The sequence below is a fragment of the Agelaius tricolor genome, unplaced genomic scaffold (assembly GCF_023055355.1).
Source record: "Agelaius tricolor isolate 1412-34295 unplaced genomic scaffold, bAgeTri1.0.p SCAF_6, whole genome shotgun sequence".
NCBI lineage: Eukaryota > Metazoa > Chordata > Aves > Passeriformes > Icteridae > Agelaius > Agelaius tricolor.
In genome coordinates, this window is record NW_027269266.1 from 54,387,228 (window position 1) to 54,409,712 (window position 22,485).

The 22,485-nt window shown below is 38.8% G+C and overlaps 1 pseudogene; it reads right to left on the bottom strand.

The window, feature by feature from the left end:
- Window positions 1-4,226: 4,226 nt before the first annotated feature.
- On the bottom strand, window positions 4,227-5,632 carry LOC139591360 (cyclin-A1 pseudogene; annotated as a pseudogene).
- Window positions 5,633-22,485: the final 16,853 nt, after the last annotated feature.

The window sequence follows — 22,485 nt, forward strand, 5'->3', positions numbered from 1 at the left end:
TGACTACTCGCTGAAATTATGAAGACTCCTTCTAAAGGTGAGCTATCCAGTAGCAGGAAAATAATTGTAGACACTTAAATAATTCCTTTTTTGACCACTGCTTCAGGTAATAAATGAAGATGAGAATCATTCTTGGTAAGAAGCAAGGGAGGTTAGAGAAACTAAAACTTTTAAGAAATGCTATAAAAAGCTAAAATCCCTTTTCTAATCACTGGTAAAGAGCTTGTTGAATGCTTTTCTCAATGATGAATTACTTTTTTTTTTCACATCCCAACAACATTGACTAATAAATAGTTCCTTTGTCTGATGCTCTTTCACCCTGAGAAAGGGTAAAAAAGAGTCCTCTGTGCCGTGACTGAATCTTATTACAGAATGAGAAAACACGGCAGAAAATCTTGGGGCCAGGAATTGGAACAGGATAAGTTTTGTTCAGAAGGTATAAAAATCACAGAAAAAATAACAACTGAATTTTTACCACTGAGTAGCATTGAGTTTCCAAAATATTGGAGTTACATTTATAATTTTATATTTTATTTTTGCAATTGTATGTTTTAATAAAGTGAACAGCTGGGTGCTATTGCTTTTAGTTTCTGACAGATGCCAAATGAGGTCAGTTACAGAGTTCGAGTTGATTCATGAAGGGTGAGCACTAGAACTAAGTCCTCTGTACAGTGCACTTAGATTAAAAGGCCATATGCAACTTTAAGAGGATTTGATCTGCTTCACAGTAGGAGCTGCTGTCTTAATTGTCCACAGGTCAGACAGGCAGCATGATTAATGTGCAACAAAAAGTTTGCAAACAGTATGCTGGTGGTAGGGTATTGTTTGTGTGGTTAGTTGGGTTTTCCATTTGTGATGGGGTTTTTATCATAAGTAGTATTATTTTTTTAACTACTAGTATATGGAATTGCCTGACTTGGGATTTCACAAGTTGCTGAAATCAAACTTGTCATAGAGAAATCTCCAGTGAGATCTTTACCAATAATCATCAAAATGCATGGGTTTTCCTATCAATATGAAGATTTTATTGTTTCTTTTTGAGGAAGAGTGGTAATTCAAGAAGAAGAGAAAGGGGTTCTTTTCCATGGTTATATTTGAAGAAATATTATCTTCAAACATTCTTTTGTTTTGGTAGAACCAACTGAGATGAGATAATTCTAATAATAAATGCTAGGATCTGACCCCTTGGGATCTAGACCAACAACGACCCAAAACTCTTTTTTTCTCTGTGGACAATAATTCCTTTCTTATATGGAAATGTTTTGGAAGAGACAACCAAGTGACTTGTTATTTCTTCTTATTCTAGTAGGAGAAACAGGAGAAAATGTCATAGGTATGCCATTAACTGGAAAAAGAATTGTCCTACAGCCTCTTTTTGTCTTTGCACTTAGAATCCTCTTCCCTGCCTCCAGAATGTAGTGAGTACCAAAAAGTAAAATATGTGATAAAAAATACTACTTTTAGTAGTCTTGAGTCATGACAATATTTTTCTGTAAGCTAAATTAAGTCATCTCAGTTTCAGAATTAATTTCTGAGGGATTTTTTTTCATTACAATCCTGAATGGAAATTGTCTGTCTCCACTGCCAGAAGGTATGACCAAATATATTTAAGGTGTGAGACACAAACTTCGCAAAGACTATGGATGGAATACATGTAGGAGTAGGAAATACATATGAATATATATTGATGTCTATGTCTATATATGATGTGTATGTCTATCTCCTTTCTTTCCACTTCTGTTCAAAGCTACTCTTCACTGAATGCTCTTTGGGATCACTCTGAACCAAGGATTGTGACCCTCAAAGTCTCGGCCGCACCCTTCATCTGCTGGCTGATGTTGAACAAGTAATTTCTTTATGCCTCACTGTATAAAATAAAGAGGGCAATTCTGTCATTCAGTGTAAAATGTTTAGGGCCTAGACAGAAAAACTAATTGCAAGAGAGATGCTGGCATTGCTTTTATGCTTCTGATAAGACCATCATGCTCCTTTAATTACACAGTAGATCTTTCTCATTCTCTAAGGGGTTTTACTTAATCTGCTCTGGTCAGATCTGTAAGACTTCACAATGTTACAGTCCCTTCTCATCTAATATATCTCAGAGAACCTTGGAAATTGTTGGACAGTTATAATGGTGGTGATGAGAGCTGGAAAAGTGCTGCTTCTGTAGATGAGTATGAGTTCTTTGAAAGTAACCACATGCAAAAGTCTATAAAAATGCAGGCTCAGAGCCAGTGGAACTAGGCTCTCAGCAGATATAGATGTGTGTAATCCTACTTAAAGCAAGCTGTGCCAGAGCCTGCTGAAATGGTTTATTGAATGAAAAAGATATATAGCTGGATATAGAGAGCACCACTCTCCCTTTTTCCAGTAATATCAAACTTATATTTCTTTTTTTATCCTTTACACAAATTCTTGTGCTTTTGAACTGTACATGTTATGGCCCTGAGAAAGTCTGCAAGGCTAACTGTCTCTGCATAAGCAGCCTTTAAGTTTACTGGTTTTCCTTTTAATTTTTTATTCTCACACTGATTCATATTAATGAATCATTAATTTATGCTGTGGCATAAGCCAGTTAGCAACTACAGAAGAATTATTATAAGAAAAGTAGCTATCTCAGTATGTTCGCTTGTGACCATTGGTGGCAAATATGATTGAAATTTCCATTTCTGGCATCTGCTCATACTACTATCTGTTGCAGTAAAAACACATCCATTTGATGCTCAGGAACTGCACTTCACAAAATGGGAGCATTTTTACTTGATTGCTACTGTTAATGACTAATAGTCATTAACAAGGAAGTTTGAGAAAAGCATTACTTGCAAGAGAGTTTGGTTTGCCTTTGTGTGCTGTTTGGTTAAACATGACATTGATATTTTAAGACTTGTTGGGAAAGGCTTGTCTCTTCTTGTCACTGTCTTAATTTTTTTTTCCTTGTGCTAATTTTGCTTTTTTGCCCCCATTTAATGCCATCCTGCTGCTTCACCTAATGATTCAAACTAACAACATTGCAAAAGAACTTTCTTAGCTAATTTACATCAACATATTTTTCAAATTTCAAAGGTTATACAGGCAAGATACCTAGAATTCATTAATGATTCAAGTCAATTGATTATGGGGCCGAAAATCTTGTGGGGAGACAATACTAGTTGATTCATTGAAGTGCAATATAAGTTGGAAAAGGAGCATCTTTTTCTAGGTGAAATTTTTGTACTTGGTTAGATATTTATTTATTTAAATATTTATTTATGGGAGGGAAGTGTTGCCACCGCTTGGGGGCGTGGCGTCCCAGGTTGAGGATGGCTCGGTGGCAGCACTTTTGCCACACGGACCAAGCACACAATCTTCCCACATTTCCCCACCCTTTTATGACCAGCTAAAAACATAGAAAATGCTGAGGTTAAAACTGACAAGTGGGAAACGTGTAACTGGCAAAATGCACTGAACCTGAACAATGTAACACAACCACAACAAACTTGTAACTGTAAATGTTTAACAAACGAAAAGCTAACTATCTCTAACTGGGTTTTTCTAAAAAACAACACGAACTTGTTCAAAATATAAGGCGATCAGTCATGGGGGCTGACTGAACCATGACTTTGGATATCTTCACAGGACCTCCTCAGTTTTCTGGTTGACACCACAGCACCGAATTATCCTCCCAGAGTCTGCGACCTGTTTGACCTTAAACCTAGAGAGGTGTGGAGAACTCATGTCCCGACTCATGTTTCTCCAAAACTCCCTTTGAACCTTTTGACGCAGAAAAACCCTGGGTTGATAGGCATTCCATTCAAGTGGAGCCAGAACCTGGCCAGAGTTTGAACTCTGCTTGATGGATACCACTTAAAACAAGACTTTCAAAAACAACATTTATATGAACCATGACTGATAACATTTTTGTTGAGCTTTTTCCCCCAGTCCTTCTCTGCGCCCGCCTCTCCTTTAGTTCGGTCACTGTGTTTTTCACGATTCCGGTATGGTCTGCCATCAGGCTGCTTGATGATTCGTCACAGCATTTAGGAAGCGGGGTGTATGGGCCGCAGGGGCATCTGAGGATTCAGTCCTGCAAAATAAACTTTACAAATTTCATTAGGTTTTGCCCTGAAGGTCCAGTTTGACCGACTTAAGCAGGAACCATTTCATTTTACTATTTTTTCTTAATGGCTGCGTACCCTCGCCCTGTGAGTACCAGTCTCCAACCCGTTTCCCGTTCTCCTAGCTCATTTTTAATTATGACTTTTGGACCTTCCTCTAGTGCCCAGGTGGACAAGTGTCACGATGTTAAGGTGTTCTTCTGGCCAGAAAGATCTGTTCACTGTATGGTTTGCTAAACAGTAGGCTGCTGCAGCAATTTGTGAAGAAAGGTACTTCAGAAGAGGATCAACTTGAAGGAGCTCTCTGCAAGATACCTTGCAAAGTTCTCTGTCCTCATACAGATTCCATGTCTCTGAATATACTGAAGGAGGAACTGGTTGATGGTTGGGGCTGTTAGGTCAAAACCCAGCACTTTGAGAAGCAAGTGTTCCATTCTTAGCAGCTTTGTGTAGGTATCATCTGTTATATAGACAAATTCATCCACATCTGGTGGGTAGATCTCTTCATACTTCACAGCCAGAAAAATTGCTGCTGTTCCCACAAGCTGTAACTTCCCTCTGAGAGCAGACATGCAGGAAAGAAACATGTCCAGGAAGTTTGCTGCCAAGTACAAAGTCTCTGTCCGAAGTTTATACTCTTCCCCTACCTCCTCCAGCCAGTCTACCAGGATAGCATGCATTCCTGTTATGATATCTGGCTGCTTCTTCATGTAGTAAATCTTACTTCTGCCTCTCAGAGATACTGATGAATGTCTTCTGCATACTCTCCCACAGCCAGAGTTACAACATCTTCCACTACCATAGGAGAGCCTGAACTCAGATGCAGCAGCTGATGAATACTGGATGTCATTGCACTGGTATCCAGTTCACGGTGGCTTAATTCCAGCTCTTCAGACACTTGGCAGCTGTAGTTCTCTTTATCTTCTGAATCATCTATGTAGATAGCAAAACCTTGCTTTGACGCAGCACTGATGATGCAGTTGGGCACTTCATCTTTTCTAGATGAAGTGATGGTGTTTTCAAAACCAGAGAAGCGCTTGATAACAGCAGCATCCTGGCTGCCGGCCCGCTGCTGCTGCTGCCCATTCTCCGTCAGCACCCCCAGCGTGGCCCGGCCGCTGCTGCTGTGGAGGGGCCGTGGGTCGCCATGGTGACCCCCCCCCCCCCCCCCCCCCCCCCTTCCCCGGGCTCATCACCCTGCGGTGCATAAGGCGGAGGCCCCGTCCAGGCTCCCTCGGACTCCGAGCCAAGGGCGGTGCCTCGTGCCTCCGAGTTAATGGCTGCAGTCCTTGCTGCCGAGCTAACAGCTGCACCTCGTGCTTCCTCTAGCAGCCCATCCCAAAATGACCGCTTTTTTCCCACAGTCGGGATGCCTGGGCTCGGGAGCCGCGAAGAGCGCTACTGCAGCTGCAAATCCCCACACTCAGCAGACTCACAATCATTCGCACCTGCCGGGGCCCCTCCTGCAAGCAGTCCTGGGTGGCCTTCCACTTTCCCCGCTCCTGACGAACTTGCTGAACCTGTTTCAGAGCCTGCATGACCCTGCCCCATAATTTTAGATTTTGCCCCGAGCCTGAGGACATAGCCTCCTCTGCTAGGGCCCCGGTACAATCATCCCACACTTCCAGGTGGAGAATATCCTCCGGCTGCCTGATTACCCCAACACGCAGGAGCCTCGACACTGCGAGAATAAAGTCTCCCAGTCTCTCTCCACAATCTATGCCCCACTGTCTGTGAATTTTAAAAATGACCTTGGCAAGGGGCTCCATCCTCTCCTTTGCTGGATTTCAACGCGAGACCTCCTCTTTCGCCAGCTTCTGGTACGAGACTTCCTCTTTCGCTGATTCTCGATGCGAGACCTCCTCTTTTGCCGATTCGCAACGCGAGACCTTCTCTTTTGCCGGCTGCAGCGCGAGACTTCCTCTTTCACCAATTCCCGGTGTGAGACTTCCTCTTTCGCTGCCCCTGGCGTGAGCCTTCCTCTTTTGCCAGCTTCTGGCGCGAGCCTTCCTCCTTCACTGATTCTCAGCGCAAGACTCCCCTCTTGCCGGTCCTCTGGGAGTGTCCTTCCTGCCGGAGACAGTCCCACTGCTCCGGCTGCCATTCACTCGCCCAGGAGATTCCCGCTTCCCAGATCGTTCCCAGGTTTCGGCACCACTTGTTGCCACTGCTTGGGGGTGTGGCATCCCGGGTCGAGGATGGCTTGGTGGCAGCAATTTTGCCACACGGACCAAGCACACGCATACACCAATGTGGTGGATGGTGAAATGGCGTTTTTTAATGGTTGAACTGGGTCATTTATAGCAGGGGTTAACGGTAAAGTAACGGTAAAAGGGGAGGGGTTCCGCCTGAGCGTAACATCGCAATATTTTGAGCGTAACATCGCGATATCTTCCCATAGGGAAGAATGTCCCATGTTTTGTAAAAAACATGTTCCCACATTATTCTTAATTTTATGCTTACACATTTGTAAAATACTAGATTGTTTTCTTTGCAGTATTGAACAGTAACACACTGACAAAGTTATTCCTGCTAACGTGGAAGCAAATAGAGAATATGCTGATAAAAGTGATTTGGAAGTGAGGTATGGGTAAGCATGTCAGTAGAACTAGATGTTGGCAAGAGAAGTATGAGGGAGATCTGGAACAATGAATTGAAGTATTTGGGGCTTGGACAGCTGCAATTAGCAAGAGACATTGGATATGGCTTAAAAACAATTTTTGAAAAAACAGTTTATTTATCATAAGTTACTACAATCACAAGTTAGGGTAAGATATTTGCAGTAGAAAACTAGTTGGCTCACACTTCTCTGAATTTGATATTGAACCTATGGCTTGTTTTTTTGGTCACATCAAGGAGAATTATATCAAGACTGATGATCCTTAGCACCATTATGTGACATACAAAGAATAGAAACATGTTTGTACATATAACTATATAAATACTAAAAATACAAATATATCCCTGTCTTAGGTCAGTGAGAGAAAAATTGGAAAGATATTCTAGAGTAGTTATTTTAAACACTTCAGGAATCATTGCTTCTGAAACTATTATCTCAAAACACATCATAGTCATAGAGTCATACCACCATTATGCTTATAAAAGGCCTTTAATATCACCATCTCCAACAGTTAACCCAGCACCGACATCTTCAGCACTAAACTATGTCCCCAAGTATCATATTCACATATTTTGAAAATATTTTGGGGATGATAATTTCACCACTTCTCTAGTCAGTCTGTTCCAATGCCTCAACATGCCTTAAGAGAATAAATTTTTCCTAAGATTTAATCTAAACCTCCTCTTGTGCAACTGAGTCCATTTCCTCTTGTCTCACCACTTTTTACCTGGGAGAAGAGGTTGAATGCTGACTTTCTTCCATCTCCTTTCAGGCAGTGAAGCAGAGAGAAATCAGATCTCCCCTAAGTTCCCCCAGCTGACCGGCCTGCAGTTGCCTGCCACATCTTCCTTCCAGGTCTTCCTGTAGATGGGTGTCACATTTGCTGACCTCCAGGCTACTGGGACCTCCCCAGTCAGCCAAGAGTGCTGATAAATGCGTGAAAGTGGCTTGGTGAGCTCGTCTGTCAGGTCCTTCAGTACCCTTGTGTGGACTCCATCCAGCCCTGCAGATCTGTGCATGTCTGAGTGGTGTAGCAGGTCAGTACATCAGCCTTTTGCTCATCCTTCATTACTACTTTTCCCCACACTTTCATTAAAGGGTGGACATTCTCCTTTGTCTTTCTCTGTTGCTAATATATTTATAAAAACTTTTCCTCTTTTTTTTTCTTTTTTTTTTTTTTTTTTCCTTTTTGCAGCAGTAACAAGATTAGGTTCTAATTGGGCTTTGGCCCTGCTAGTTTTCTCCTTGCATAGCTCACAAGATCCTTGTAGTCCTCCTGAGAGATCTCTCCCTTCTTTCAAAAGTGATACATTCTCTAGTCAAAATTCTCTGTTCAGCCTGGTTGGTCGTCCCTATCAGGTGGTTTTTGGACACATGGGGATGGCCTGTTCCTGCATATTTTAGATTTCCTTCTGGAAGCATGTCCAGCCTTCTGGGACTCCTTTGCCCTACCAAACTGCCTCCCAAGGGACTGTCTTGGCCAATGTTCCAGAAAGGCAAATGTCTACCCTCCAGCAGTCCCAGGTGGCAGCTCTGCTCTTCCCCCTCCTTTTCTGCTCCCTGGAGCAGAAAACTCTATAATTTTTGTGATTGCTGTGCCTAAGATGGCCTCCACCCATCAGATAATCAGATCACACACTGGTCCTTCTTTGTTTACAAACAGCAGGTTCAGAGGGACATCTTCCTTAGCCAGCTCCCTTATCATCTATGTCAAGAAGTTATCTTCCACACTCTAGGAACCTCATGGAACTGTTTCCTTTCTGCCATGTTGTTTTTCTAGTAGACATCTGGTAAGCTGGAACAAGGGCTTGCAAATATGAGACTTCTCCCAGCCATTTATGGAACATCTGTCTCTTCTTCATAGTTAAGTGGTCTATAACACAGTTACACCAGGATATTTGTGCTGTTGGTCTTATCCCTGAATTTTATCAGTAAATATCACCATCAAGCTCCAGAAAATTAGGCACTCACTAACATACAGGGCTACTCCACCACCTCCTCTTCCTTCCCAATCCCTTCTGAAAAGTTTACAGCCATCCATTGCAGCACTTTAGCTGTGCAAGTAAAACCACCACATCTCCATGATGGCAATTATGCATATCTTTTCTGCTGCACCATAGCTTTTAGCTCCTCCTGTTTGCTGCCTGTGGTGGGTGCGTGGTGTAGGTGCTCTTCAGCTGAGTTATCAATCCTGGCACTTTTTTTTTGGTGAAGAAGCTCTAATTCCTGCATGACAATACTCCAGTGTGTCTGTGGTTTCTAATATCAAATACTAAAAAAATATATATATCCCTGTCTTACGTCTGTGAGAGAAAAATTGGAAAGAAATTCTAGAGCAGTTATTTTAACCATTTCAGGAACCATTACTACTGAAACTATTATCTCAAAACATATCATAGTCATAGAGTCGTACCACCATTATGCTTATAAAAGGCCTTTAATATCATCATCTCCTGCATCCTTGCTGCCCCACAGACCTCCATTGCCCGCATCTACTGAGCAGACTGAAGTAGGTTGCTTGCACACTGTCCCTCAAACAGGGACATCCCACAAATGGGTTTATCTCTTATGATCTTGTTTTTATCCTCCTCCCCCTTCAAGTCTAGTTTAAAGCTCTCTTAGTGAGTCCTGTGAACTCCTGAGCAAATATCCCTTTTTGTCCCTTTGGGACAGGTACATCACCTGTTGCCAGCAGGCTCAGTGTCATGTAAAAAAAAAAATGTGATCACCTTTTGCTCAACCTTCTCATATTTTATAAGAATATTTTTGTATTCTAATTTAGTCATTAAGAACAAAAGTGTGTTTTGTGATAATAGAAGAATGCAGTAAAGAATTTGCAATGTCTCAGCATTCATGGCTCATCTGTCAGAAAATGTGAGATTTACACCGTATTTAATTTGGGGAACTATGCATGTCTATGCATTAGGTTCTATACATTTACCTTGTTCATTCTGTTCTATTTAGTTGTAATGCAGAATTTTTTTATCAGGTCATCTAGCTCTGATAAAAATGACATAAAAGAGAAATTGTCAAATCATCCTGTGTGTTCTTGGAGAGATTTATTCCTGCTCTACATGTTCTAGCACTCTGAACTAAAATTATGGATGATGGCTCAACATATCAGTACTGCTAAGAATGAGATTTTTTCTGTCACCTCTTGATGACCCCTTAGTCTACTTATTTAATCTTATAGCAGCTTAACATAGTTTTGGTTTAGGCAACTTCTAGCATAGATCAGATTAAAAAAATGATAGCATAATGCACTAAAATTTACTTCATCCATTGGCAAAAAATTGCAGTAAGTATAGTGAATATAGACCAGCAAAAAATAGAGCAACTATGTCTCATAAGACTATGACAGATGAATATGAATATCAAAAGCTTATTAAGGATATAGAAAGATTTTTTTAAAAGGCTAAACCCAAGTCCAAAGGAAAAAGTGTTTTCTATTCTGAAAAGTGACTATTATAAAACTAGGCTGATGTATGGATTTTAATGGCATTAAATAGCACTAATAAATCAATTTTGGAATTATTTTCATATTTTGGGGTGTAAAGAGCATTCCAAATCATATTATCCTAGGTTATTTGCATAACAGTTATTAGTGTTTTCTCTGAAGAGCACAATAACAGAACTCTGAGACAACTGTTATGTTGCAACCCTCCAGTATGAGGGTTTTCGCATGTTAAAACCTTCTATGCGCTCTCCAAATTGAGAGGAGCATTTTTCAACCACCAAACTCTTTTCTATTTATGTCCCTTTTAAGCTCTTTAACCTGCTACTGCCTTAATTCCAACCAATAAAAATAATCTTGATTGATGTGACCAATTTTAATTTGGTGAGAGGGGAGGGCAGGGAAAGCGAGCGATTTCTAGATAATCTGCAAACTCACTGTAGCAAATTGTCAGTTACTGTGACAAGAAAAAAAGAAGAAATACTGCAGTGTGATCTCACTCAAGGCACTTGTTCACCTTTATCTAGGAAGAAAACAGATTAAGGGTAATAAATGTTTTTCCTAGTCAGGTAGGTTAAATGATGTACCCCCAGATATGCACTTCCTTATTGACTCTAAATTATCAAGAGAAGGACCAGTTTCATATATCAGAAAAAACAGCAGAAAGCTGAATCTAATAACTATGATTTAAATAAAAATACCTCTCTGCAGTGGGATGGCACTTATTTTAATTTGTTCAGAGCTTTAAACCTTTAACTGCTCAAGTCTCTGCTGACTCCTGCTTAAAGTAAGCTAGTGATTTTGATTTCCTTAGAGCTGGAGACTTCTACCAGACCTTGTTTAAAAACATAATCCTATTTTGAAATTAGAACTAAATCTGAAAAGCTCTGACATGTTTTCAAAAGCTTTTCTATGTGTTCTACTTTAAACTTCAACTTTATCAGGGAGACTGGGAGGGAGAAATAAAGAAAATTTTAAAAGGAAGAAATCACTAAATTGCCTTTATCTTTTTGGTTTAACCAATCAGTTTTAGTTTCAATATGTATTAACATATTCAAAGACAACTATATTGTATAAATATGTGTGTTTGAGAGGCAAAATTCAGCTAAAAATTAATTGTGAAGAAATTGGAAGTATAATTGCATATAGATACAGAACTGCTTTATCAGGGATTTAAACATGAGTAAAATCAATTTTTGAAGCGTTAAAATTACTCTTCATGCTAGAGACTTAACTAATTGACACTCTGAATGATTTTAGAATGATAAAAACATATAATAACTTAAGGGTATGCAGGCAACATAAAAAGAAGATGCTTATTCACAGCATACATGCATTTTTATTTTCCCTCCCTTCTCACATAATGACAATAATATTAGTGATTCCTATGAATCATGTCTGCATGAAATTGGGGCCTGGGAGTCCAGTTATGGAGAAGAATCTAGTAGTTGCTCCACACATGAAGCCTTTCTGACTCCCAAAGGGGTTACTTTGCCTCATTATCTCCAGTGCAAGTCAGTGGAAGCACACCAGTTGAAACTTGGCTTTGTATGATGCCAGACACTGCGTAATTATAGAATCATAGAATCACAGAACAGCCCAGGTGGGATAGAACCCCAAAAGATCATGTGGTCCAACATTTCAAGGGAAAGGGAACTTAGCTTAGAGGCTTATTTACCATCTTTCATTTCCCAGCCTAATTCTTGATGTTCTGCATTGCATCTTGGTGCAGTCATGACTCCTGCTAGCTATTATTCAAAGGATTGATAATAGCAGGATGGAAAACTACAGCAACAGGATGCAAAACAGCAAGATGCCACAGAGAATTGAAATATGTTTTTAATGATTAATTTAAAGAGAAGAATCAAGTGAGTTTAATGGGAGATGCATGTTTTTAACATCTGGTACTTCAAATATCCATTTCAGCCATATGTATGTGAAAAAATGTAGAGGCAAAGATTTCCTTTAGAGAATCAAACCATTCAAGCTAAATGGGAGTGCAAGGCATGTTTTCTTTTAACGGAAAAACCTTGTCTGGCAACTTGATGTTGCCTATCAAAGAATAAATACAATGAAAATCTAGCAATTATGAATAGTGTTTGGAAATTTAACATGGAATATTTATCTTTCAGAATATTAACATACCTACAAAGATTAAGAGAACATGATGGTGGCACACAAATCACAGAATAACTACTGAACACAGAAGGGAAGAAGAAACTAAAAATTAAAAGGCCATATTGATAATCAGATTTACACTATTGAAACTATTCTCAGGGCCAGGATCTTCCAATAGGGATCTGACTAAATAATTGGAATAGCACAAATTTTTTGGAAAAGAATTTAAAAAAAAATTATTTTGGTAATGTGAAAAAATTACTTTTATTGTAGTTATAAATGTTTTAAAAAGTTGTCATTTGAATAATTTTTACTTGCATTCATAATATTGTTTTAAAATATAAAAATATTCAAATAAATTTATTTTGAATGGGTAATCATTCTTACAATATTTCACAAAATCTTTAATCTTATGAGGAGAAGCATAAATTAAAAGAAATTTAAGCAAAAATGTCTTCATATTATGAATTTTCCAAAGGACATTCAGATGAAGAGAAAATCTTTAATTCTTGGCTCTCACATATTGACAGTGCTCCCACTCACAAGTTCAGCTGGTATATTGAAGGAATACATTTGATCTCCTCAGTAGTTTGCTCTTCATGGAGATTGACAATGAAATATGTGCTACATTCAGGGATGATCAGAGCAACAGTGACTTTGTTATCAACAGCTGCAAGATGTACCAATTAAGCATGCCTGCTACCATAACCTAAGTGTCGTAGAAGAGCTTAAACCTTCTTCTTAATTCTAGTGCTTTCCTGATGTTTCTTGATGCTATGCTGCTTTTTGAGGAAGGTAAGATATATTACTATTGTCTTCTTTTCACTCCTCCATCTCACCAGTCACTTGTAATGGTCTCTCAGATGCTATGTAGATTAATTTATTTCTTCTATACTATTCAGGCTTTATTGGATCTGCCATAGACTGTTGACTGCCAGTTTGCCATTCTCTCCTACTTGTTATGGTTTTAAGAATATCCTTGCATTCATTTTTATAATTCTTTTGTCTTCCATCATGTATTATATTTTATGTGAAAGTACAGGTTTGATACCAGTATTCCCTTGTATCCTTCCTCTGTACTTCCTAGGTGGGTTGCATCACTTAGGATATGACTGCTTTGTGGTTTTTGGTTTAAGGAACAGATGCAGATGCAGACCTAGGTAAGACCTAGGCAGAGCAGTAAGTTTTTGTAAAGATACAGAAATTCAAAAGCTATTTTTCTTCATGTACATTTCCTTCTACATATTTTCTTCATTCTTCATGTATTGTGAGGGTACCCAGATGATCTTGAGATATATTGTTAGGAATGAAGCTCTAGAAAATCCTCTTATTTGGTTTATAAACAAATTGACCCTAGATTGATTCTATATACTCAGTTTTTCAACATCACAAGTTCCATTTTCTGCTGAAAATTTCTATTATGATGATTTTTTTTTCTATGTGAAAAAGTAGAAGAGTTGTGGATATTCATTAACATTTTGGCTGGATAATTCATTAAGAGAGTGTTATATAGGAAGGAAATGAATGCAAAATCTAACAATCTCCTTCTACCTCTGACTCCTCTGGGTCCTTAGTGAAGGAATCTCAAATTAATCTATTTTGCTTCCCAATTACTGCTTTTCATTTTGCTTATCCTATTGTATCTTAAGTTACTGCAACTTCCAAACTAATACTACTGGTGTAGGACTACAAACTTTATAGGTGATAGATTTATCCTCCCTTGGTTAATATGTTGCTGCTCAGTGGCACACCACTGAAGAACAGAGGTTTTTAGGCTTTCAGAAAAGCTGAAGTGGTAGGACTGTTTTGTTCAGTTACACTTTGCTATTTCTAGCACTTCTTTGGTAAATATGTCTCTATCTGAGCAATAATGCTAGGTTTCAACAGAGTGATTGGTGACCCTTGTGATAAAAATAAAACCACCTTACTTTGAAGACATAACAGCAGATTATTTCTAGCTGAACAAAATGATCTGTGAAGCTGCTATAATGCCTGATGCCAACGTGGAACGCCAAGAATTTAAAAGAGTCTATCTCATAACCACCATGAATATTCATCCCCTGGGATTAGTCAGGCATGCAACACAATATGTTATGAAATTACTTTTGTGAGCTAAAATGGGTATTAGTGATGAATTTGCCTCAAGGATACATGTTTTCATCAAGATTTACTGTGAAAGCCATCTAAATGATCAGATTTGAAATACCAGAGTCAAATATCTTTTACATGCATAACTTGTGTGTCAGTGTTCCCAGACAAACACCAAGGCAAAAATCAAGTTCTATTTTTAATATATTTTGAAAGATGTGGTTTTCAAGGAGTTTTGCTCTTTTTTGCTTCTCTGCTGTCTTTTATTAGTTGAGATTTTTCTTCATTTTCCCATTGTAAGCATACAAATGAATTGTTTTACTGTCTTTACACAAGGTTTCCAATTGTTGTCCTATTCCTATAGTTGATTGTTCTCTGATTTGTCTTTACACACCGTTTCCAATTGTTGTCCTATTCTTATAGTTGATTGTTCTCTGACTACCTCCTTGGACTCTCTAGAAAATCTCTATGGCCTTTCCCTATTTATAAACTTGCCTCCACCTAGCCTTCTTTCATGAACTGGAATATTTATAAATATAAATACATATTCATGAGGGTATATTTGGATGGAGAAGTGTGAAGGTAACTGTGAAAGCATGTGAAAATATTAGACTTACAAGAAATCCCTAAAACACAGTGAGACTAACCTTTTCGATATAAAGCAGAATCCTGCTCAATCCCAGCACTGCTGGGGGCCCAAGTCAATCAATTAATCTAATATGAATGACAGTATGTTATTGCAATAAAGAATTAGTTTTTGTTTTAATAGAGCGTATATGTTCAGATTTGTCAAGGTAGGTTTTTAAAATATCTTTTTTTTTTTTTTCCTGAGGTTTGATGCGTTTTTACAGGTAGAAAATATATGCAGTGCAAAAGTCACCTTCTTCATAGATTTGACGTTCAGGTGATGTATAGAAAATATTTCTCTCATTATTTTAGAAAATAAATGGTGATACCATAGTAAGATTCTCCTTCTGTAACAAAAAATTTCTTGTTAAAAATGCCTGTGCAGTTGGTTCTTCAAAAGTTCTGGAGGGAAAGAAAAAAATCCAACCTTTTTTACCTCTGCCATAAAGGATGACATAATATATGTTCTTGAATACATTCAGCACACAGAAAAGCTGTGAGAAAGCTGTTAGCAGTAATGGACTGCACAAAGTTTGTTGAAAATGACAGTTTGTGTAGATTTCCTTGCAAAAATTTGCTACTTTGCTTGTAAATAATGGTAAAATAATTATTTCTTTTATTGCAGGATTTGCCCTTACAGACTTGTTCAAAAGAATTAGTCAGCCATTTTACTTTCTGTTAACCTCTGCAAGGCATACAAAAGATCAAAAACTATTACCTGAAATACTCCTGAATATACTGTATTTATCTCAAGATTTAGTTTATTTCTGAAACTAGAGAAATTTTTCTGCAGTAAATGCAGAAACTAGCAACAATTATTCCTGTCACTTAAATTAATCACTATTTTCTTTATCCTGTAATACTGAAATGGTAAAATGCTTTGATTTCCTATCCCACAGAAACCTTAATGTAGACCCAAAGAGGTAGAGGTCCACAGAGATATTGATTTTAGCATAACCATGCAATGTAAAGAAATGTGGTATGAGAGCTGAAGACTTGAAAGGCAGACATACAAGCTGAAGGGCAGAGATGAAGTTATAAGAAATGAGACATAGGCTGACATCATGAACTTTATGGCTATAAACAAGTCTCCAGTAGTCTGTGAAAGAAATGCAGACTTGGAGCTGAGCAAAATCAGTTTCAAGGGTACCAAACAGAACAGAATGGAGGCATTTAAAAGACATAAAATGCATAACGAATTGGAAATTTGTGTGTGATGTGAGCTTACAAATTAAAAAAGAAGTGCAAGGTGTAAGAGCATGCTGCCAAACATTTCAAAGCAACCCTAAGTAGACTCTATGTTGAGGAATAAGAAGCCATCAGCATCCCCAGCAAAGGACTTTACATGCTGTCAACTTGAGGAACCCTTCACCTGCTCAGACAGACCAAAACAGCACTTTCAACTCTGATCAGACCAGTGCCCTTGACTTTGCAAGCAGAAAACAGGGAAGTCTTTGCTATGTTCAGATTATTAATTTTAGTGGCATTAAATAAAAGGACAAACACTAAATGTGGATATGAAACTATGATTGAAAATTTTAATAATTTTAATGAATAGTGATATTGTTAATTATTGTTCTCATGGTTTGATGCTGGCCAAATATCAGGCACCCACTAAAGTTGCTCACTCACCCTCCCCTGCCACAGCTGGACAGAGGAGAGAAAAATTTAAATGAGGGGTTCATGAGTTGAGATAAGGACCTGGAGAAAACACTCCAAGGGCAAAACAGGCTCAACTTAAAGGTACAAAATGAGTTACTTACTACAAAATTGGAGAAGGATAATGAGAACTAAAAATAGGAAGCTTTTAAATAATAATAAGCTTTTAAAACCACCTTTTCTTCCCCCAACCCCTCCCTCCTTCCCACCAGCAGCACAGGGAGACAGGGCATGGGGGTTTTGGTCAGTTCGTCACCTGAGTTCTTCTGCTGCTGTGGGAGAGGGGTCCTTCCCTTGCTACATTGTGAGCTCCTGTCTTGTAGGAGGCAGTTCTCCATAAACTTCTCCAGTGTGGGTTCTCTCTCATGAGCAGCAGTCCTCCCAAAACTGCTGCAATGTGGGTCACTCTTCAACAGGGTGTAGTCGTCCAAGGACAGGCTGCTCCAGCCTGGAAACAAGGGTCCTCTCTCCACCGGGTCCCCCACTGGATCACAGCCTCCCCAGGAAGTGTGGGCACCTCCCCCACAGGCTGTGAGTATCTCTGTATCGCCTGTGGATCCCCATGGGCTTCGGGGACACAGCTGCTTCACCATGATCATCAATCACCATGGCCTCCAGAGGAATCTTGGCCCCAGGGCCTGAAGCACCTCCTCCCCCTCCTTCTTCACTGACATTGGTGTCTCCATGTTGTGTCCTTCACATGTTCTTACCACCTTCTCTTCTCTGACTAGAAAAAAACTGTGCCCTGCTTTGTTTTGATTTTCTTCTTAAATGTGTTATCACAGAGGTATTACCAACATCTCTAATCGACCCATCAGGGATCGACTCTGCTGGACAACGTGGAAGCTTCTAACAGCTTCTCACAGAAGTCACCTCTGTGACTCCTGCTACCAAAACCAGGCTGTGCAAAGCCAACACAACTGACTATATTCACTTCCTGCAATAACTAGACCTGCAATACTGCTATTACCATCAGTACTAATAATTTCATTGGACTGCTAAGATTGCAAATACACTAGCAATAAGTTCTTGCCTTTATATATGAGGTATGTTTCTTTTTCATTCATAGGAAGATTCTGAATGTAGGAAAAACACACACACCTTTTCCTTTGTCATCTTTGATCTTTTTCATCTGATGGTGAGTGCATTCCACATAGAACAATCCTGGTGCAAGACTTAAAACCATTGTTCTCCCTAAAATGTTAATCACTTATTTCATATTGTATGACTAATTATACAGATGGATCACCAGCTGTACCAAGTAATCTGCCTTGGTTCAGCCAAAGACAACATTATAAATTATATTCTTGGTAGCTGTCTCTCCTTTTATTAAGAGAAAATGTGGATGGACAATTTAAATTGAGAATGAGAGAAAACAAGTGGCTCCTGAGAGCTTAATTTATTTAATGAAAGAAAGAAAATCAAAATAAAGTGAGCCAGGCCCATCTAGTGTAGACCTAGAAATGTACAAGACTCCCTTAAAGTAATGTTTTCTGTTTCTTCAGACAAAATTATATATCAGAGGATCTTTTATGTGTATATTTTTGTGAAATAGAGAGGAACACCAATGAAGAAAGATAGTCCCCTGGCATCTTGATTAAGGCCTTTAATTAGGAATCCAGTTTGCAATATCAAGTAAGTGATTGAATAGGGATGGAGAAGGCGTGGATGCAAATATTCTCAGGTAAATAATATTTATATATGGAGCTTTATATCCCATCAGTGGCATTAAAGCTGCTGTGCTAGTGTTGCATTATTTTAGAAACAGAGACATGTGACATTCATACCCAATAAATCAGACATTTGATCTAGATGCCTCTTCATTTCATTCCACATTTATTATTTCCTCTTTACAATTGATGAGTCTTAAGTAGGTCGGGTTTCTGAGGAAGCCAGCTGCAGGACTCTGTACACTCTGATTTACTTAAATTAATAATCTTTATATAGCAAGCTCACTAAGGCATTCTTGCATGAAGCAGGAAAAAAGATTAAAAAAAGGAAGTTGTTAAACTAAAGAAGAGGGTATCAGAGGTCAGGTCATACAGAGAATTGTGCAGGATCTGTGAATAAGCAGACTCCTCACTGCTTTCTGCCATGGCTTTCATAATTATGAATTGTAATACGGTATCTGCTGCGTTTACAGCCACAGGTATCTGTAGCCATGATTCATCCTTCAATTTGTGTTGATTAGTTTCTCACCAATTTCATTATATTTACTTCTGTGTTAAATACAATCTTAACTAATTGTACTCTTCCTAAATAAATTCTAAATCATAGAAATTTCTCAGTCTACAAAAGCATCAGTGACAATTTAGAAGCAGTCAGCTATCCTTTTCACAAAATGTCTGGAGATGGCCTGAGAAAAACTGTGATAATTGGTTAGTTTCAGTGATATTTTCCTTGACTTTGCAGACTTTCCACTTCAGGTTTACTAGTAACTTACTAACTCCGTCACTCATCATTTTCCTAAATGCATGCCTATATCATCATGGTATGTATCTTAAGCTTTTCCTCACTGAAAACTTTTTTCCAAGCTTTTCTGCATTGATGGATACTCTCCCTACAGTGAGCTTATTCCATTGCTTCATTGTGTGCACTGTTATAAACTGTCTTCATAATATCAGAACATCTTGCACTTTAACTCACCATACTCATATAAACATAGAAAAATGACACTTTTCTCTGTTGCTTTGGAGGAGAGGGCTAAAAGAACTACAGTTCCTTAATGCATGAATTCAAGAACTTATCAGACCTCTTCTAGGCTAAACAGTTTCAGTTTCCTAGCATTTTCTCATACACAGCCATTCCTGTCAAACACAGCTGTTCCTGTTCACTCTAGACTCATTATGGTTGATGTACATATTTTCTGAGTCACGAGATCCATAGAACTACAGAACTGTCACAAAAACTTGTGCTATGTGTTCTGCAGAGGATGTGCTATATGTCCTGCAGACGACAGACTCTTGTCCTTAGTGAATTGTGGTACATTTTTTCCCATACAGTTTTTCTAACATGGTAAGATTTGAGTCTTTTCCTCATTCCTATTGAGCAGCTAGTCCATGACCCCTGGCACCATGACCCTTGTATGGGAGGTTGATTTTTTTTTTTTTGTGGTTGAAAATCCTTGGGTTTTAGACTCATACAGATCCAGAAAAGAGCTTTAACCTGCAGTGATTATGTATACATTAATTCTTTCATAAATTTGTAGCAGCACAACTTTATCTAGAAATTTGTGAGATTTCAAGGGGAGTCTTCCCTTTTCATGGGGAAGGGTGGGTCAGGTAATTCCCTGACACATTATTAATGAAACATAATTTTGTTATTGATTCCAATATTAGAATTGTAACTCAAATTACTCCATTTGTTGGAGGGAAATTTGAGACAAATTTATGTTTTAACATGTTTAAAATCAGATCTCAGAGCTATGTGAAAATGAATTGTTGTTTTTGCATATTAGTATGATTGATAGAATAAAGCTAGCCTGATTAATCATTTTTAATAGTTGCCATTTCCAGATGTTTAGCTATTTCCAATCCCAAATAAAACTCAGACCAACAAAGCATAACAGCTCTCTCAATACACTCCTGAGGCTCTGCCTTCTCTGTACTGCACCCACTTTTTCTCAACACTTTGATCTAGTGTGTCCAGATCCCTTATCCACTAATGGATCACGTTGCCATAGAATAAGCTCAAGCTGGTCAAGCAGGACCTGTCTTTCCCAAACCCACGCCAGCAGGGCCTGATGGCCTGACTGTTCTGCAAGTGTCTTTTGATGGCACTCAAGATGATCTGTTCTGTAACCTTCACTGGCACCCAGGTCAGGCTGACCGGCCTGCAGTTGCCTGCCACATCTTCCTTCCAGGCCTTCCTGTAGATGGGTGTCACATTTGCTGACCTCCAGGCTACTGGGACCTCCCCAGTCAGCCAAGAGTGCTGATAAATGCGTGAAAGTGGCTTGGTGAGCTCTTCTGTCAGGTCCTTCAGTACCCTTGTGTGGACTCCATCCAGCCCTGCAGATCTGTGCATGTCTGAGTGGTGTAGCAGGTCAATGACCATTTGCCCTTGGATATTGGTTCCTCATTTTGCTCCCTGTTCCTGTCTTCTGGCTCAGGAGACTGGATGCCCTGAGGACAACTGGTCTTGCTGTGAAAGGCTGAGGCAATGAAGGCATTAAGTACATCAGCCTTTTGCTCATCCTTCATTACTACTTTTCCCCACACTTCCATTAAAGGGTGGACATTTTCCTTTGCCTTTTCTTGTTGCTGATATATTTATAATTTTTTTTTTTTTTTAGCAGCAGTTTTCTCTTTTCATAGCTCACAGATCTTTGTAGTCCTCCTGGCTTCTCTTTTCTCCTTCTTTCCCTGAGTTCTAGTCAAATTCATCTGTTCAGCCTGGCTGGTCTTCTTCTCTGACAGCTCATCTTTCAGCAAGTGGGGACAGCCTTTTAGATTTCCTTCTGGAAGCATGACTAGCTTTCCTGGACTCCTTTGTCCATCTGGATTGCCTCTTGGATGTTCAGACAAGAGATTTTTCCAAAATAAGTTTTTATTACACAATTTTACTATTTCATCTCTTTCTGTGTTAATGTAAAATTAAATTGCAATTGCACACGCAGCCAAGCATACAGTGTATAAACTGGTCTTCTTCTTAGGCAACTCTCCATCTGCATCACTTTCTGGGGATGCCACTCTTCATACAAAGCAAATATAATGTGCCCCTGCTCCTGATCTGGGCAAATCAGCCAGATGGTAGAGCGGCCTGGGACAATACAGGGGCCTATGCAGAATTCAGCTATGCAGAATTGCAAATGTCCAAGAAAGCCTTCTTTTCTTTTTCTTTTTTTTTTTTTTTTAATGCATTATCTAGCCTTTAGCATAAACATGATGGATTTTGAGCTACAAACATGTTAGAGTCTTAACTGAATTTTGTTTTTCTGTATTTCATACAGATCAGTGTATCACATTAGTAACAAAAATATCCCACAACCAACCTTGATTTAGTTTCCAGTGAAATATCAGTATTCAATTCCAGATGAAAGGAAACTTCATGTTTGTTTATGCAAAATTTTTACTCTCCACAAAAAAAGGACAACTGGAAGGTTAAAAAGTTTAACACATTTTCTTTTACAAAGTTACCAAGCTTCTAGCTTTAGTCGACCAGCATGTAACAGCAAAATCTGTACCAAATTCAGAGTGCAGAACATTTGCAATTAGAGGCTTTTTTTTTTTATTGAGGCATGCTAAAAATACGCTTTGTAAAGGGGATTAACAGAAGGAGTCTTAAGCGTGAAGAACAAATTTAGCTTTCCATCAGTGACCTAAAATAGTCTCTCATAATTTAAATAATTTCTCTAAAAAAGGATATGGAGAGACAAAGAAAGAGAGCAATCACATTGTTTGACTTTGCTTTCTTGTGTCTCTAAGGACCCAGATCTAGTTTAGGTTACTAGGGAGATTAATTAGGCAAGCTTAACATGCTCCCCAGTGGACAATAACTCTCCTGTACTATTTAGCAAATGCTTAGTTCAAAGAAAGGAAGGTATCAATGATTTTGGAAGCTGAATCACTTTCCAAAATTCCCAGAAGTCTTAACCTCAAAACTGGCCTGATTGCTTATTCTAAAGAGTAAACTTTTCATCTTTTTACAACCTGATAATTTTGAATAATCACAGTGGAAAATTATTTTTTGTCATATTCTATTTGGAGTCAGAGCTCATTAAAAGTGCATTTCTGCCTTCTAGGAGGGCACAATCTTTTGTACTGAGGTCCAACAGGTGCACTTCAGACTTTGTGTACAGCCTCTAAACACCCTACCTGAGCTGT